This window comes from Bos grunniens, chromosome 14 (assembly GCF_055505025.1).
Source record: "Bos grunniens cultivar Pamir isolate PY7600 chromosome 14, Bosgru_T2T1.0, whole genome shotgun sequence".
Taxonomy (NCBI): domain Eukaryota; kingdom Metazoa; phylum Chordata; class Mammalia; order Artiodactyla; family Bovidae; genus Bos; species Bos grunniens.
The window spans coordinates 73,693,256-73,711,360 of NC_141178.1; the positions used below are offsets into that span (position 1 = coordinate 73,693,256).

Sequence of the window (18,105 nt, forward strand, 5' to 3'; positions counted from 1 at the left end):
TAATAACTATTAATGGAGTATAATCTGTAAAAATACTGAATCACTATGCTGTATACCTGAAACTATTATTGAAGGAGGAAATAGACAGAACAGGCTCCATCCTGAAAGCAGGACTCCTTCTTGGGCCAGACTCTGGACTTTGAGCTATATGCCCAGTATCTATGGAAACGACATACCAACAAAAAATCAGACCCCCAGGATGGAGGAGCCCCAGGGCTCGTAGCTAGACTCTCCATCGCCTAAAAGAATACCCTAATTATTTGTGTAACCAAATAGAATCATACATTTTATTATGCTTATTGGGGTATGACCATAGGCCTATTGATATTTGTCCACTCTTGTCCACCTAGGCTTAAGGCATACGAATCACGGGTTAACTTTGATTGTATCTTTCTTTTCCTTTGTTCAGACTAGTTTCAGAGAATTTGGGGAGGTGGGTTTGAGCACGTACACTTAGGGTATATAAGGTTTTCACAAAAACTGGTCGGGGTCCTTGGCTAAGAGGAGACTCTGCCTTGGGCCCGCCGGTGTAATAAACTGCACTCCACTATCTGCATTGTCCTTCTGAGTGAGTTTGTTTCCTGGAACGTGTGGCTACAACATTATGATATTGTAAATCAACTATACCTCAATAAAAATAAATTAATTAAAAATTAAAGATGATTTATCCCTTTTTATTTGACATGAAAGTGAATATTTGGGAAAAAACCCAAACTTTCTTAGTTTATCCAAACTGAAGAGGATGATTTAAGAAGGAATGAGAAAGTAACTGCTTTTCCTGAGAAATTCACGCTCTGAAGAGAGAATTTTGAAAATAGAAGTTTGGAAATGTCGCCTTCTCTTTGGGAACTTGACTGTCAAACATGTTTTTTCAACTATCACAATTCTCAGAAAGGGAGTTAGTTCCTTGGTGGTCCAGTGGTTAGCAGGCCTTCACTGCCGGGGCCCAAGTTTGATCCCTGGTCAGGGAACTCAGATCTTGTAAGCTGGGTAGTGGGGCCAAAAAAACTCTCAAAGATGCATATTTACGTCAGGGAGAAAAAAGTTTTCCTTTCCCCTTCTAGTTTCTTCAGACTGCTCTAAAAATTAAATTGACGTGAGACAGAGTAACAGTAAAAAATCAAATTTAATTACATACACCCAGGACCTCCCAAGATAAATGACATCCCAAGACAAATTAGAGACTGAAGGCTTCTATGGGGAGAGAAGGGATGAAGAGGAAAAGTTAAAATTTTACATAATCTCCTTCTTCTGCCTCTGTAACTCAGCTTGCCCTTTGCAAAGTCTAGATCACGTAGGTCACGAAGTCTCAGAAAGTGGGGACTTGCAATACTAGGGACTGGAGCTTATCTCACTCACCCTTGTCATGCTCTTTGCAATCACCCAGCCCCTGCAAACCTGCTTAATCATGCCTCTCCAGGTCAGGCATCCCCCTCCCCAACTTGACCTCTTGACCCAGGCCTAAATCCCTTAGTTTAAACCAGCCTATTAACAGCTGGTGTTGCCCACTATAGTCTGTCTATAAAAACTCTGTAATCCCCTTGTCCGGGGCTCAGAGTTTGGAGTGTTGACTCCTCTGGGCCCGCTGGCGTAATAACCCGGAGTTCTCCGACTGTCTGAGTGCAGTGCTTGGTTTCTCCAGTACTGGTTTCTGCGACAGGAGAAGGGGAGAGGAGTTTGGGACTTCGAAGGGGAGGAGAGCAATTTACAGGAAGGTGGGAAAGAAGTGTTTGGCAAACAAACATTTGCCAGGCTTTGCAAAGAAAACGGGACACAGAGAGAAGTTTGATCAAACAGGACTTGCTAAGTTTTCCCCAGTTTAACACGTTTAGCTCCTATTCCTTGTAGTATCTCTGAGGCCAATTCTCTTCCTGGAATGGGGCCAATTTAAATTCTTGTAGGCAGTCAAAAGGAGGAGGTAAAAGCTCTTCCTGAGCCTTTTGTTTTCTTAAAAACCACCTGCCAGGGCTTCCTTGGTGGTACAGTGGATAAGAATCCCCCAGCCAACGTAGGGGACATGGGTTCGATCCCTGGTTCGGGAAGATTCCACGTGCCACAGAGCAACCAAGCCCATGTACTACAGCTACTGAGCTTGCACTCTGGAGTCTGTGCTTTGCAACAAGAGAAGTCACGGCAGTGAGAAGCCTGTGCACCACAGTGAAGTTTAGACCCTGCTCACCACAACCGGAGAAAATCTGTGCTTAGCAATGAAGACCTAGCACAGTAAGAAAAAAAAAACCCCAAAACAAAAACAACAAAAATAACAGCCTAAAATAATCTCCATGCCAAACAGACACATTTTGGGGTGGCAAATTTTGCTCCCCTATGGTAATCTATTTAAAAATTTTCCAAGTACAGAATTATGGTAGACTTTGAACCCATTTGTTAAAAAATATAAAAAACCTATTGCCTTATAATGAGGAAAAAAAGTAAGGTTGGGGACTTCCCTGGTGGTCTGGTGGCTAAACTCCATGCTCCCAGTGCAGGGGAACTGGGTTGGTCCCTGGTCAGGAAACTATACCCTACATGCCACAGCTAAGACCTGCATGCTCAACTAAGACCCAGAGCAGCCAAATAAGTAAATATTTTTTAAAAAGGAAAATGTATGGCAAGGCTTGTTGTCACAAATGACTTAGAAAATACAACCAAGGGTGCAAATACACCTCCAGGATCTGCCTGTTTTTATAAGATGTATAATTTTCTCTGATGGCCATCAGAGCCAAACACAGAAATAAACTGAATTTGAAACCTGACCTTTGCATTTCTGTATCATAAACTATTAAGATGAAAAAAAATTGGTTACGTTCGAACCCACTGCTCTCACCAAAAAATGGTGAGAGCTGAAAGATTTTTGCACTATCAGTGAATTTTAAATATTTGAAAGTATTTAAAATATTTATCACCAGTATCATTTACAATCCACCTCTCATGTGTGTTTTATAGTATGTGCTTTTAAATGTATGAATATAATGATACAATGAACAATAATACAATTTCTAAATTATTACGATCACTTTTGATAGAGATGGGGAATCAAAATATTCAGAAATCACTGGCCTGAGATAAAATGGAAAATTCCTGGCCTGGCACATGAAACCCTTCATGAGCTTCCTGCATCTCAATGATCAGCCTCATTTCTAGAGCACACATCGGACTCCAGCTGTCCAGACTGCACAGTCACTGCCTGAGTCCTGGGCCCTCCTGCCCCGTCTGGAATGTCCATCCCCTCCCTTCAGGTGACGTCTGGATCACATGCTTTCCCCAGTGTTTGCACTGCATCCCACGTGAACAATAACTGGGATGCTGTATTGGAATCATCTCTTCCCTCTGCTGGATTCTAAACCTTGGCGGTATAGACTTTGCACGGTTCAGTGCCACCCACCCCTCTTAACATGGCACTGGGTGTGGGACGTGGCCCACGCTTAATGGACGTTTACTGGATGGGAAAATGGATGGGTATCCATACTCACTATTCATGTTCTCACATTTCTTTCTCTTTTTTTAAATTTCCTGACGAGGGATCAAACCCATGCCCCCTGCAGTGGAAGCAACGAGTCTTAACCATTGGACTGCCAGGGCAGCCCCCGTATTTCACATTTCTACATATAAACTTCTTGAAGGCAGTATTCCTGTCTGAATAATTCTTGCATCTCTCACAGCCTGGAGCATCATGCCTCACATATAGTTGTTTTTTGTTTTTTTTTAAAGAATAAATGAATGATTCCAAATACAAGCTGTATTCTCTGTTCTTAACAAGTTTGGCTAAGACAGTAAAGAATCCGCTTGCAATGTGCGTGACTTGGGTTCAGTCCTTGGGTTGAGAAGATCCCTTGGAGAATGGAAGAGCTACCCACTCTAGTATTCTGGCCTGGAGAATTCCATGGACAGAGGAGCCTGGCAGGCTACAGTCCAGGGGGCTGCAAAGAGTCGGACACGGCTGAGTGACTTTCACTTCACTTCACTTCAACAAGTTATAAGATAATACGCTTATTTAAACAAGAAAGTAAAGTGGAAGTGGGTTGAGAATACAGATATAAACTAGATGTTAAGAAGGCAGCCACAGACATTAGAAAGAATGCTTGTAGCTAAAGGATGAGACACGTTTTATTCCTGGCGAGGACTCTAGTTTCTGGGCCATTGTTTTAACTTTAAGTTAAAAACTCCATGTGTATACATATATACACACAGCCTTCATCCACTGATAATGAAAACATTTGAGGCCATTTGAAAAACTCAGTAAAGCAAGAGGACAAGTAGCATCTAGCACTTAGGAAGAGCGTTTCAGTTTCTGATGCGTTCTCAATGAGTTTCTGTGAGACGTGTCAGTGGGGGAGGTCGTTGGTGTGGTCTACCATGTCTTACACCACAATATTCGAACACATATTAGGATCGTGTTTCCCTGCATATTACATGTTATTTTTAGCCAATAAAATGTGAGCAGAGGGACTTCTCTGGTGGTCCAGTGGTTAAGACTCAGAGCTGCAGTGCAGGGAGCATGGGTTGGATCCCTGGCTGAAGAATCAAGATCCCACAGGCCTTGCCACGAGGCCAAGAAAACACATATTTTGGGGGCAGAAGCTTTAAAAGACTGATCAACCACATTTTCTCTCTGTTCCCGCCATCAATCAAGGACACTTGGTGATGAAGCCTTCTTAACTAGGGTTCTTGAATGACAGGGTTCCTTGTCATTTCCTCAGCCAGTTCACAATGGACAGAAAATGTGAATGAAAAGTGAATCTTTGTTGACTTAAGCCATTGAGCTTTGGGGGGATGTCTGTCATGTCAACCTACTTGGGACTATCCTGAAGGGTACAGTCATCACCTCCAATCTACATCCTTCTCATGATACGAGCATCACTATAGTGGAGGGAGTAATACAGACTCTGTAGTAATACAGACTACCTGAGTTTATGTCTTCCTCTGCCCCTTACTAGCTGCACTATCTTAGGCAAGTTACTTAACGTCTACCTAAAGTGGGAATGATAGGAGCATTGTCAGAATTAATTGAATAAACATACATAGAGAGCTGAGAAGAGTGTCTGGAACATACTACAGACGACTTGGACGCTTATCACATTTGAAGGAACTGTTGTTGTTGTTAAGTCACTGAGTCGTGTCTGATTCTTTACGACCCCATAAACTGTAGCCCACCAGGCTCCTCTGTCCATGGGATTTCTCAGGTAAGAATACTGGAGTGGGTTGCCATTTCCTTCTCCAGGGGATCTTCCTGAGCCAGGGATTGAACCCGTGTCCCCTGCATTGACAGGTGGATTCTTTACCGCTGAGCCACCTGGGAAGCCCATGAAAAACTACAGGAAAGTGGAAGGATGTTCTTGTGGCCACACAGCTGAAGAGCAGGATTCTAAGACTAAACTGGGGCTGTTGTTTTTTAAGCCTCATGCACTTCATGACGTAGATACTGTATGTGTTATGTGAGGCTGGGCAAATAGCTAGAGCCAACCCAGAGTTTCAATGGTCGTGAAATAAAACTCTAGCTGATCGTTTCACTTACAGAGCCTCTGTGAGCCCCAGAGGAGATAATGGATGTTAAAGCACTTTGCCAACTAATTGTGAGGGTCTATTAAACAGCACTCTGTGCTAATGCCATTGGGCAATTAACATTATCCAGGGAATGCACTGGAACATCTTAATGAAAAGACATTTAGATTTTTTATTTTCTTCTACAAAACAAAAATCATAAGAAGACAAACATGGTTGCTACACTGCGTTTTCTTTCTTTTTGTTGTGTCTGGGATTTGACTTAATAAAAGATAAGAATGAAATTATGGCAAAGTAATGAATAATTTATAGACAGTGATCCTCTTTGGAAGGGCTACCCAGCGGTTGCATAGAACTACAAACACATACCATGTGTTTCAACCCCAGTTCTTAAAGGGGTGCTCTGTGTATCCTTGAAATTAAAATGGATGGAATTCTGCTCCGAGTTACAAGTCCTGTTTAATTTTTCCAAAGTAAAGCCACACTGATGCTTTGCTGTGCTTCATCACCGCAAACAAAGAAAAAAAATGCCTACAGATCGCTGACCTTATAAACATCTGTTACTTTCCCTTTCTTCTCCATAAACTCTGAGCTTCTGGAGGGCAGGGATACCATCTTTCATTTCCACATGCTCAGCACTTAGCACACAGGTGTGCTGTGTGCTCAGACGCTCAGTCGTGTCCGACTCTTTGAGACCCCATGGACTGTAGCCCACCAGGCTCCTCTGTCCACGGGCTTCTCCAGACAAGAATACTGGAGTGGGCTGCCATTTCCTCCTGCAGGGATCTTCCCGACCAAGGGACTGAAACCGTGTCTCATGTCTCCTACATCGGCAGGCAGATTCTTAACCACTAGCATATAGGGCTCAGATGCACTTACTGAATTCATGGACAAAACCTTTCTTTCTCTATAGCCTTTGGCTGCTTCTTAGAGTCCCAGGGGAACCATGCAGGTGCCTTTAGCCTGCCAGTTGGAGAGTGGGGAGAATCTCCACATCTTGCCCCTTTAATTTAAGCAGCTTTGCTCTCATGTGTTTTCATGGAGGGCTTCTATCTAAGATTTCTTTGAAATAAAGACTCCACTTAATAGTTATCACAAATTTTTTTGTAGCTCTAGATCAAGCGGGGGGTACCCACTGTGCAAGAGTTAACCTGCAAAAAGTGATGATGTTATTTCCTGTAACTGAACGGTTAAAGAAGAGTGCTTGGTATATGGTGAGAGATGAAGAACCTTAGAAATGTTCTTCCAGTTGAAACGCTGGGAAAAAAGGAAGCGCATAGGAGTCAGCTGTGGAAGTCAGTTACAGTCACTGGGCAGGGTGTTCTGCTCAAGTGTCACGTTTTATCTTTACAATAACTCTGTGCACCATTACCAGCGCCATTTTACAACTGAGGAAACTGAGTCCCAAGAAGGTCCTTTCTTTTGGTCACACATGCAGCAGTGGAGTAGCTGGGATCTCACCCCGGGGGCGCGAGTCTACATCCAGGGCTCCACCTCTACTACCTGGAATGGTTTACTGTGAGAAAGAAGCCATCCTCAGCGGTACGTGAGCCACTGAGGCTTAATCTGGCTCTGCCCAATAGAGGGATGACACAGTCTCTGCTGATTGACTCCCAAAGTCAGCAGACCTATGACAAGCTCCCTTCTCTCGAATTCTGAGTTCACCAAAGGCAGCACAGGAGTCACTCACTGTCAGGGTGGGGGCTGTCAGCATGCTGGTCATGGAGCCTGACTTTGCCTTCAACCATGATCTATTCCAAAGCCTTTACTGGACGCTGGAGTCAGCTTGCCTTACAAACCAGGGGGATGGTATGGGGAGGTTGGGAGGGAGGAGGGTTCAGGATGGGGAGCATGTGATTTTTTTTTGAAATTTAAAATTAGAAAAAAAAAAAAAAATAATGCCTCTGTAATAAAACCTTGATAGAAACTCTAAAAAAAAAAAAAAAAAAAAAACTTGCAGCTCATCTGCGTCTAAAAAGTTGAAAAACTACCATGTCTTATCCTAGCATGGAAGTTGCAGTCTCATAAAATACTTCATATGATGCCCACAACAGTTCTGATAGGTAGATACCTATCAGGATTATAAACTTCCATTTTACAGATGAGGAAACTGAGGCTCCAAGAGAGTTAAAACATATTCAATATCTCTTCTGTGTTGCCCTCATGTTCTGTGTTGACTTCATGATCTCCTTTCATTCTCACAACCACCTATCTATTCTCACAACATATCCTATCTATTTATCTCATTGATTCATCCAACAAGCATTTCTTGAAGACATTGGCAGGGAACCAGACAGACAAACCAGAAAATCTGTTCCTTTCTTTACGGAACTTGAATTAGGATGTTTTTTCCCCCATTTTGCAGTTAAGAAGCCTAGCATGGACAGAGATTAAGTCTCTCACTCAAGGTTAGGAAGTGATAGGTCCTGACTGGCCCTCAGAATGCCAAACTGCAGGCTGAGAGCGCCATGAACATCTTACCGCTGCTCGTACTCTGTTCAGCATCACCCTCCTGCTTTTGGGAGTGGGAAGGTAAGGGGAGAATCTAGAGCAGGATTCCTGGTCAAAAACAGTGTGAACCCCGTGAGAGAAAAGCAAGAGAAAGGATCCAGCCACTCATTTCCCACACTGAGCTCTATGTCTTTCTCTCTCTGTAAAAATAGATATTAAAAACTAAGGTTGCCCTAAATGATGTGTGTGTGTGCATGTGTGTGTGTGTGTGTGTGTACTCTACTATGCATATTTCTTTAAACTCACAAGCACTTTTCTATGCCATTGAATACTAATGCAAACCATGGAAACTAATGGCTCCTCATTTCCCTGTTTTGTAATATGCAAAAATTTGTCTAACCATTTCCCTGCCTTTGGACATTTAGGGATTCAGATGAATATGCCTCAGGGTCTTTGCCCTGCCACTAAGAGGCTGTGCGTCATTGACAGGAAGCTATTTATCCAATCAGAGTTTTATTTTCCTCCTCTGACAGTTGGGGAAACAGACATTAGCTTCCTCACCTCACAGGGCTGTAGTCACTATTAGGTGAGGTGAGTCAGGAAAGTTATTTAGTATAGCGTCTGGCACGTGGTAAGCATTCAATCAATATTAGCTTAATGAACTATTGCTACTAGATAGATTTGATCTTCACCACTGTAAATAATTTTGCGAAAAGAACCCCTGCTCATGCATTACAGACAACTCTGTTGCATTTTAAAGAGAACTACAGCTTTGTGGATGCTGTAGTCAATGACTTTTCAGATCAAGGTTAAGAAAGCGGTTTGGAGAGGAAAGAAAGATACATATATAGAGAGAGACACACACAAGGGAGAAAGGGAGAGATAGAAAGAGCAAAAAAGAAGTTCAAAAGAGAGAAAGGAGAAGGAAGAGATGCCCAGAGGCATGCAGTAGGCTTGGGCACTCCTGCCTCTTAAGGGAAGAAAAATAAATCCTGATTTTCATTCCTCATCCTTCCATGCTGCTTGGCAGGACAACCCCACCACAAGGATTAAGACCTTTGCTCCAATTAACCGTTGGGGACAAGCCAGTTTCTGCTTGACATTCTGGTGTCATTCCATGTCTTTTTAGCAACTGCACTGAAAAGATCAGGCTCTGCAGTTTTCATTAAGTTTCATCAAGGGAGCCTTTGCAGATGGTTAATAAAGATATTGCATATTACAGAGCCCACCTTCAGCTCTAGTGTCTTATAAGCTATCAAGCCTTCCTGGAAATAGAGCCAGGGTGTGTGAAGACGTGCCACCTGGAGTCACTTTTCAATCTACTTAATGGAACTATTATCTAAGCCTATTTTAATTAATTTAATTTTATGAAAAGACATCCATGAGATGCTATTAAATGCTTCATTAGAAATAAAGCTACATTCAATCACCATTTTTTTTTTGCCATTCACCCAGCTAATATCATGTTTCTAAAATCAACTATTTTTTCTAATGGAATACATTTACTAAGAGCTTTGATGAAGGCTTACAATCTTCTCTTCCCTCTCAGTGTCAGTTCTGATAATTTATTAAGGATGTATGTGAGACTTCCTAGGCTACCCTTTGACCCTTTGGGTGTCAGTAGCAGATTACAGTCATCAGAAAGAACTCCAGAAATCTAGAGATGAGATTAATCATGTTGTCATGGTTAAGACCAATGGTTTTGAGGGCAGATGGTTCTAGATTGGTGCCCTGGTTCAGCTACTGACCAGCTCCGTGGTTGTGGGCAATTACATGAACTCTGTAAGCTCCAGTTTCCTCATGGGTGAAGCAGGAGCCTAATTCCAGAGGTGAGTCAGGATGCACCCACACAGTTGTACTGGTTGTTTATGGTTAACATCCACTCCAATGGACTTCCTGGCCAATTCTGATTAGTCCATGTTGTAGCCATACTAGTGAGAGAGTCAATTCCTAGGTCGGTTGATAGGAAGTCCGGGTCTCCAAGGAGGAGAGTGGGGCTGGGGGGGGGGTAGTGCGGGGAGGGGTCTGGGGCTCTCAAAGAGGAGATAGGGGTCTGGAATTCTCAAGGAGGTGGAAAGGACAAACGCCCTTTCCCCCCTACATTCCTTAGTCACCTAGGGCTTCCCTTATAGCTCAGTCAGTAAAGAATCTGCCTGCAATGCAGGAGACCCAGGTTCGATTCCTGGGTTGGGGAGATCCCCTGGAGAAGGAAATGGCAACCTATTCTAGTATTCATGCCTGGAGAATCCCATGGACAGAGCACCCTGACATGTTATAGTCCATGGGGTCACAAGAATCGGACACGACTTAGCAACTAAACTACTACTACTAGTCACCTAAAACTTTTTTTTTCTTTAAGCCTGGAACTGATGATTATACAACAAACAACTCAATTTCAACTTCTTACTAAGGATTATATGGGGACTCCCCTGGTGGCTCAGATGGTAAAGCGACTGCCTATAATGCGGGAGACCCAGGTTCAATCCCTGGGTCGGGAAGATCTCCTGGAGAAGGAAATGGCAACCCACTCCAGTATTCTTGCCTGGAAAATCCCATGGACGGTGGAACCTGGTAGGCTACAGTCCATGAGGTCGCAAAGAGTCGGACATGACTGAGCAACTTCACTTCACTTTCAAGGATTATATAACAACACTGTATCCTGCTTAAGGACAGTTTCTCCTTCCTGAAAACCTGACTAATCCTGATATCTTAGAATGTATATTATGGGAGTGGGTCTGGTAAAATGTTTCTATTGGTAAGTTCTAAAAGACCCTTACTCCTTGGAAGGAAAGTTATGTCCAACCTAGATAGCATATTCAAAAGCAGAGATATAAGTTTGCCAACAAAGGTCCATCTAGTCAAGGCTATGGTTTTTCCAGTGGTCATGTATGGATGTGAGAGTTGGACTGTGAAGAGAGCTAAGTGCCGAAGAATTGATGCTTTTGAATGGTGGTGTTGGAGAAGACTCTTGAGAGTCCCTTGGACTGCAAGGAGATCCAACCAGTCCATCCTAAAGGAGATTAGTCCTGGGTGTTCATTGGAAGGACTGATGCTGAGGCTGAAACTCCAATACTTTGGCCACCTCATGCGAAGAGTTGACTCACTGGAAAAGACCCTGATGCTGGGAGGGATTGGGGGCATGAGGAGAAGAGAATGACAGAGGATGAGATGGCTGGATGGCATCACCGACTCGATGCACATGAGTTTGGGTGAACTCCAGGAATTGGTGATGGACAGAGAGGCCTGGCGAGCTGCGATTCATGGGGTCACAAAGAGTCGGACACGACTGAGCAACTGAACTGAATCCTGTTATCTTAAAATGTAAATTGTGGGAGTGGGTCTGGTAAAAGTTTCACAACCTAGAGATATTCTTTTGATTTATTGTAATAACTAATTAAAAAAGTATATAATTCCCTTGCTTAGATTAGTGAGGGGGGCACTCTCCATTCCCTCTTCTGATGTCTGTGTCAGAAGCTTTCTCTGTCCCTTTTTATACTTTAATAAAACTCTGCGACACAAAAGCTCTTGAGTGATCAAGCCTGATCCTTGGTCCTGAAGCTAAATCTTTTCCGGAGATCACAGTATCACTAGTTGTTCAATATTTTGCTCTCAGCCCTGCCTAACTCCTAGAATTGCTATATGGACTAAATGAGTGAAGACATGTAAAACACTTAGTTCATGGCATAGAGTAGGTGTTCATTAAAACTTATTGTTATTTTTATTATTATTTTATTAGACTGGAACCCCTAAAAAATGAATAGATTTCTGTAACTTAACTGAGTCCAATTTCCCACTGTCCAAACTCAGCTCTGATTGTCAAGATTCTATTAAAAAAAAAAAAAAAACACTTTCTGGTGATACATGCATGCTATGCATTTAAATTTTCAAAAGAACACTCTGAGTTAGGCCTCTTATGATTCCCATTTCACAGAAGAGGTCATGTAGGCTTTGAGAAGTGAAGAAGCAGGAACCATATTATATCTTCTGACTGAAGTTCAGGATCAAGTGTGTTTCCTACAAGTCATCTCATGGTGCCATAGTCACTCTTCCAGGGAACCATTGCTGTGAGCACATCCAGCAACAAACTCTAATAAGGTGGTGTGTGCGTGCTTAGTCACTTAAATGTGCCCGACTCTTTGTGACCCCTTGGACTGTAGCCCGCCAGGCTCCTCTGCCCATGGGGATTCTCCAGGCAAGAATACTGGAGTGGGTTGTCATGCCCTTCTCCAGGGGATCTTCCCAATCCAGGGATGGAACCCAGGTCTCCTGCATTGCTGGCAGATTCTTTACCGTCTGAGCCACCAGGGAAGCCTAGAACCCTGTCCAAATGCTTAGAGTATTATCAATCGACAAGGGAAGTTTACTGTAATGATAAAAATTTGATTTAAACTTCTAGGTCACATATGGTGTCTTGAGGGACTCTTGGGGTCTTAGCTTTGGAGGATCATAACCCTTTCCTATTTCACTACTGCTTTATTTAAGGTCTTTACTCCTCTTTCCTGTACTGTTATAAAAATATCTCCCAACCAGTTTCCTTCCCCTTGGCCTCTGTTTTCTCTCATCCAGAGTCAACTGGAGACAGTTACCCATCTCCATGGTTACCCTCCTCAAGCGCCGATCGGAACATGACACTTCCCCTCTTCAAGTGTCAGAGACTTCCCATCGCCTGAGGGATAAAACCTGGTGTATCTCAAAAGGTCACCAACTATCTGTGCACTAACTCCACAGACTGAATTTAGAATTATAGTGACCGTGAAGCCTGCTTCAAATCCTTCACACACACACACACACACACATATGCACAAACATACCCATGAACATACTTGTATAGACACAGAAGTGCACACATACTCATGCATATTCACATATCTCACAAAGACACATGCACACATACACACCATACATATACACATACATACACACATATACACACCACATATACATACACAGCACACATGTACATATATACAATACATATGAAAGAAAGTGAAGTTGCTCAGTTGTGTCCAACTCTTTGCAACTCCATGGACTGTAGTCTACCAGGCTCCTCCATCCATGGAATTTTCCAGTCAAGAGTACTGGAGTGGGTTGGATACATAAGCATATATGCACATGCACACACATACGCACACATGTGGTTTCTGCCATTCTTAACTACCAGGGTAACCTTCTTCATAGCCTTGTGTTTTCTTAAAGGTACTTAAAGTTTACTTGGCTGCACTGGGTCTTAGTGGTGCTACCCAGGCTTAGTTGCCCCAAGACATGTGGTATCTTCCTGGACCAGGGATCAAACCCACGTCCCACGAGTTGCAAGGTGGATTCTTTACCACTGGGCCACCAGGGAAGACTCATGATTTTGTTTTTAGGAAAAAAACTTTGGATCTCAGTGAAAAAGACCACTGTGGAGATATGTAGATGGGGAAAGAAACCGTTCCCTTATGCTTTTACTTCTGACAGTCTTGACTGTTTCCTTGGGAAGCCTTACGGTGTTCTGAGTAGCAGCTCATCCCAGCTTTCCAGATTCCAGCTCTCTGTTCCCACTAGTGTGTGATGGAAGGAGAATCCCTATAACATATTTGGAGTGATCAGTGAATAAAGGCTCAGGGCCATTTTGAGTGTTGGTTTGCCATTTGTGCAGGAGTTATAAATCTCACCCGAACATGGACACGACTGAAGCTGCTGGGGTCCGGATGCCATCTCACCATCAGAGCACCAGCCCCTCATTGTCAGTCTGTACTCTGGGGACTGGTGTTGGGATTCCGACTCCTTGAGGAAATGCCAAAAAGGGGGACAAAGAGAAACCCTGACAAGGCGGGGGCAGTACCTCAATAGGGATCCATCTCTGATGACAAATATACAGGGTGGCCATCAAGCCTGGGGACACCAGTCAATAAATGGCTTATCGACATTACAACATATGCAAATAATGTTAAGTATGGTTCCGGACTTGATGGCTTCTTTGGAGTTTTCCAGTTGGAACAAGTGCCTTTGGGGCTGAATACAAAGTTGCATTATGTCTAAGTGGTGGTTGGTTAAGATTTTTGACTTTTTGGTAAAGCTATAGAACTGAGCGACTTCACTTTGACTTTTCACTTTCATGCATGGGAGAAGGAAATGGCAACCCACTCCAGTGTTCTTGCCTGGAGAATCCCAGGGATGGGGGAGCCTGGTGAGCTGCCGTCTATGGGGTCACACAGAGTCGGATACGACTGAAGCGACTTAGCAGCAGCAGCAGCAGCATAGAACTGGAATTTTCTTCTCCACATGTGGAGGTGCAAATATTGTCTGCTGGTCATTCCTCAGAGTGCAATACTTGACAGGAGTGGAAACTCTACAAGTCTGAGCCAATTGCAACTCAAGTTTGCCTAATTCTAGAGCTTGTGTTTGTTTCTCTGCACCATGCTTTGTTGGTAACTGGAAGAATTCATGCTGGACCTCAAGTCACCTACATTATAATCAAGGAGTTGTTTGAGTATTAATAGACTCTGACTCATGCAGTTAAAAAACATCTTCCTGAATTGTCTTGTTCTAAAGGAAGTAAAAGCTGTACTTAATAAACTAACAGGAGAAAGTCCTTGAATCGCTTCAACCCCTCCAAATCTCAGTGTCCCACTCCAAAGCTTCAGAAAGGACACTTTAAATTGGTTAAAATGGTCAGGAGGGATAAGATCCTCTCCAGAAAGATAAATGGTAATGATCTGAGAATCTTAAGCATTTTGACAATCAGTGTTCATTTCTTCTGCAATGTCATCTCTGCAGCATATCTTCTGCTGAAGTTCAAGTTAGAAACTCCAAAAAAAGCCTGTGAATGAATGGATAAAGAGAATATTCTTTCTTTCTTTTTTTCCTTCCCCCTTCTTTCTTTCCTTTCATCCCTCCTTTCTTTCTCCCTTTCTCTCTCTCTACACAGACACACAGAAACACTGGAATATTATTCAGGTTTAAAAATGAAGAAAATCTTGCCATTTGCAATAACATGGATGAATGTGGAGGGTATCACACTCAGTGAAATAAGCCAGAAAGAGAAAGACAAGTCCATTTATATGTGGACTGTTTTTTTAAAAAAAAAAGCTGTACCAATAGACACAGAGTAGAAAGGTCGTTGTCAGAAGTTAGGGATGAGGTAGAGAATAGGGTAAATGTTGGCCAAAGGGTAAAAATACTCATTATAAGATGAATAGGTTCTGAGGTTCTAATGTAAACGTGATGACTACAGTTAACAATACTTATTGTATATTTGAAATTTGCTGAGAGTAGGTCTTAAGCATTCTTGTAAAAAAAGACTACTATGTGAAGTGATGGACGTGTTCATTAACTTCATTGTGATCACCATTTAAAAATGTTGAAGTAGGTCTTCCCTGGCGCTCCAGCAGTTGAGAGTCTGCCTGCTAGTGCAGGGTGCACCGGTTAGACCCTTGGTTTGGGAACCAAGATCCCACATGCTGTGGAGCACGTACCACAACTACTGTAGCTTGCGTGCCCTGCAGCCCAGCCTCCTCAGTGAGAGAAGCCGCCACAGTGAGAAGCCAGCGCACAAAAACCAGAGAAAGCCCATGCGCAGCAGTGAAGAGCCCACGAGCCTCAACACAGACTCAGTGGCTCTTAATTTTATTGATCAATTTAATCTTAACACAAATTTAAAGAAAGAGAGAAAGACAGAAAGTCAGTGGAAGGTTTTGCTACTTAAACTTGATTTTGATAAGTCATGGTTGATAATTCATAAACTTGCAGAGGCCTCAGAGCTGGTCTAGTCCAACTTCCTCATTTCATAGACAACCAATCCAAGGAACATCTCTATTGGGCAACCATAGACAAGAGAAGGACTCCAGAGAGACCTGTTCAATACTGTATTTCCGGGGACTTAGCACCGTATCTGACACATGGTAGAAATGAACAAATTATTTGTTGACTGACCTACCAACTGACTGACAGAGTAGAGTTCACAGACCTCATCAGCTGCAGAGCTGGTATGAGACACTGGGTCTTCTGGGTTTCAGGCCCACTACCTCCCTTGAAACCAGTCAACACATTATCACAATTCAACCTAGTTTTCAGGGTAAGACTCTCAAGCATCTGGATTAACAGCTGAGAAGCGTCTGTAGCCTTTCCCATCTATGAAAGGCTGATCAAAGAGGACTCTGGTGGGAAGTGGTGGACTCCTTTCTCTATGGTCCCTCTTGGAAGAAACATCTGTATCTCTGTAGAAGAGGAGGTAATAGCAGAGTGGACATCTCCAGTCTCTCTCCATCAGCCTACCTGGTCTTAGGGTTCGTGAGGGTGGGGTTTTTCATTATATATGCATGTGTGCTAAACTGCTTCAGTTGTGTTCAACTCTTTGTGACCCTTTGGATTGTAGACCACCAGGCTCCTCTGTCCATGGGATTATTCAGGTAAGAATACTGGCATGGGCTGCCATTTCCTCCTCTAGGAGATCTTCTCCACCCAGGATCAAACCCACATCTCCTACATTGGCTGGCGGATTCCTTACTACTGAGCCCAGGGAAGCCCTCTCACCATACACCTCATGGCAAAGCACCTCACTACTTTGACCAGGCCCTGGTCACGGGTTGGTTCCAGAGGTGGGACCCTGAAGGCCTACCCTGGGGGCACACCTGCCCACCCAGACTGTGATGTCGGTCTCAGTCTTGAAATGACCAGGGTTGCTTCAGTGGGACAGGATCGTATTTAGGAAAAGTGCTTCTATGCCCTCTTCTTAATTATGGGACTTTCCAGCCTTTCCCAATGTCAGTAGTCTCTGCCTGAAACCTGAATAAAGTCAGGGATCTATCAGCAAGTAGAAAGGTCAAGCACAAGGTGTTGGTCATGGCCAGGTTCTATTTTAATACAGAGGGAGCCTCCAACTCCTGAGGTTCCTCCTGCCTGCACCTGGTCTTGGGAACCAGCAGGCAAGCTGAGCCTACAGTGGAGGGTGTGCATGGGGGTGCAGATTGCTGTCTTTGCTGACTTTAATCCAGACTAACACTCCCAAGCATACCAGGTAGACCATATGACCAAGGTGCGAGTTCACAGGGAGAGCCTTCCAGTTTGTTTTCAACAACTCTCTTCTTCTCTTAAAAGACGAGGCACAAGCCATGGAGATTTCTGCCCATGGGTCCTCTCTTTACTGCCTTTGCTGTGGTTGTGGGAGGATGTGATGCTTGGAGGATCTGCAAACATTTTGGAACCTTGAAGGGAGCTTTGACAACACTGAGCTTTTATCACACAACCACAGACAGTCTAGTTCTAAAGTCCTTGACCTCAATAACTCATCCCCCTTTGATTAAACCTCTATTTGTCAGATATACTGACCAAAGCCAAGAACCCTTGTCACACACCCATGAAGACACCCTTGGCTGCCCTTCCTGTTGACCTTAGGATAAAATGAAAGTGAAAGTTACTCAGTCGTGTCCGACTCTTTGTTAATTCTCCAGGCCACAATACTGGTGTGGGTAGCCAGTCCCTTCTACAAGGGATCTTCCCAACCCAGGGATTGAACCTAGGTCTTTAGGATTTTAGGTGAGTTCCTCACCAGCTGAACCACCAGAGAAGCCCAACAATACTGGAGTGGTTATATATCCCTTCTCCAGTGGATCTTCCCGACCCAGGAATGGAACCGGGTTCTCCTGCATTGCAGGCAGATTCTTTACCAGCTAAGCTACTGCGGCCCCTTAACATGACTGAGAAGGCCCTGCAGGTTCTGGCTGATCCCAGGGTGCAGCCTGCCTGTCACCACATTCCAGCCGAGACCTCACCAACTGCCATGGCAGCACATCCCAAACTCTGCACATGGCCATCTATCCTCCAAGCTCTCCATTCCACCTCCAGGATCTAACGTCTTACTTTTCAGGAAACAGCTTAGACATCCGTACACTGTAAAGTCTTCTCCAGCACCCCAGATTGCACAAACTGTTGGTTTTCTATCGCCCCCAACCACCCTGGTTTGATTCATCTCAGAGCATATTGTACTGTGTTGAAATTGTCTATGCATTATCTCTCCCTGAAGGTAAGCATTACATTCATCATGTTCCTTGCTGTATCCCCAGAAGAACATTAGTTATACCAATTTGTTGAACAAACAATGAAAGGGAAGTATAACTAGAACACAATGAAACTAGCAGGTTTATTGGTTTTATGGGAGAACTAACAGGCATAAAT

The 18,105-nt window shown here is 43.5% G+C and overlaps 1 protein-coding gene across 6 annotated transcripts in view; it reads right to left on the bottom strand.

Moving 5' to 3' along the window:
* ADCY8 (adenylate cyclase 8) overlaps positions 1–18,105 on the bottom strand; it is a 227,919-nt gene that overhangs the window by 113,593 nt on the left and 96,221 nt on the right. The window lies entirely within an intron of this gene.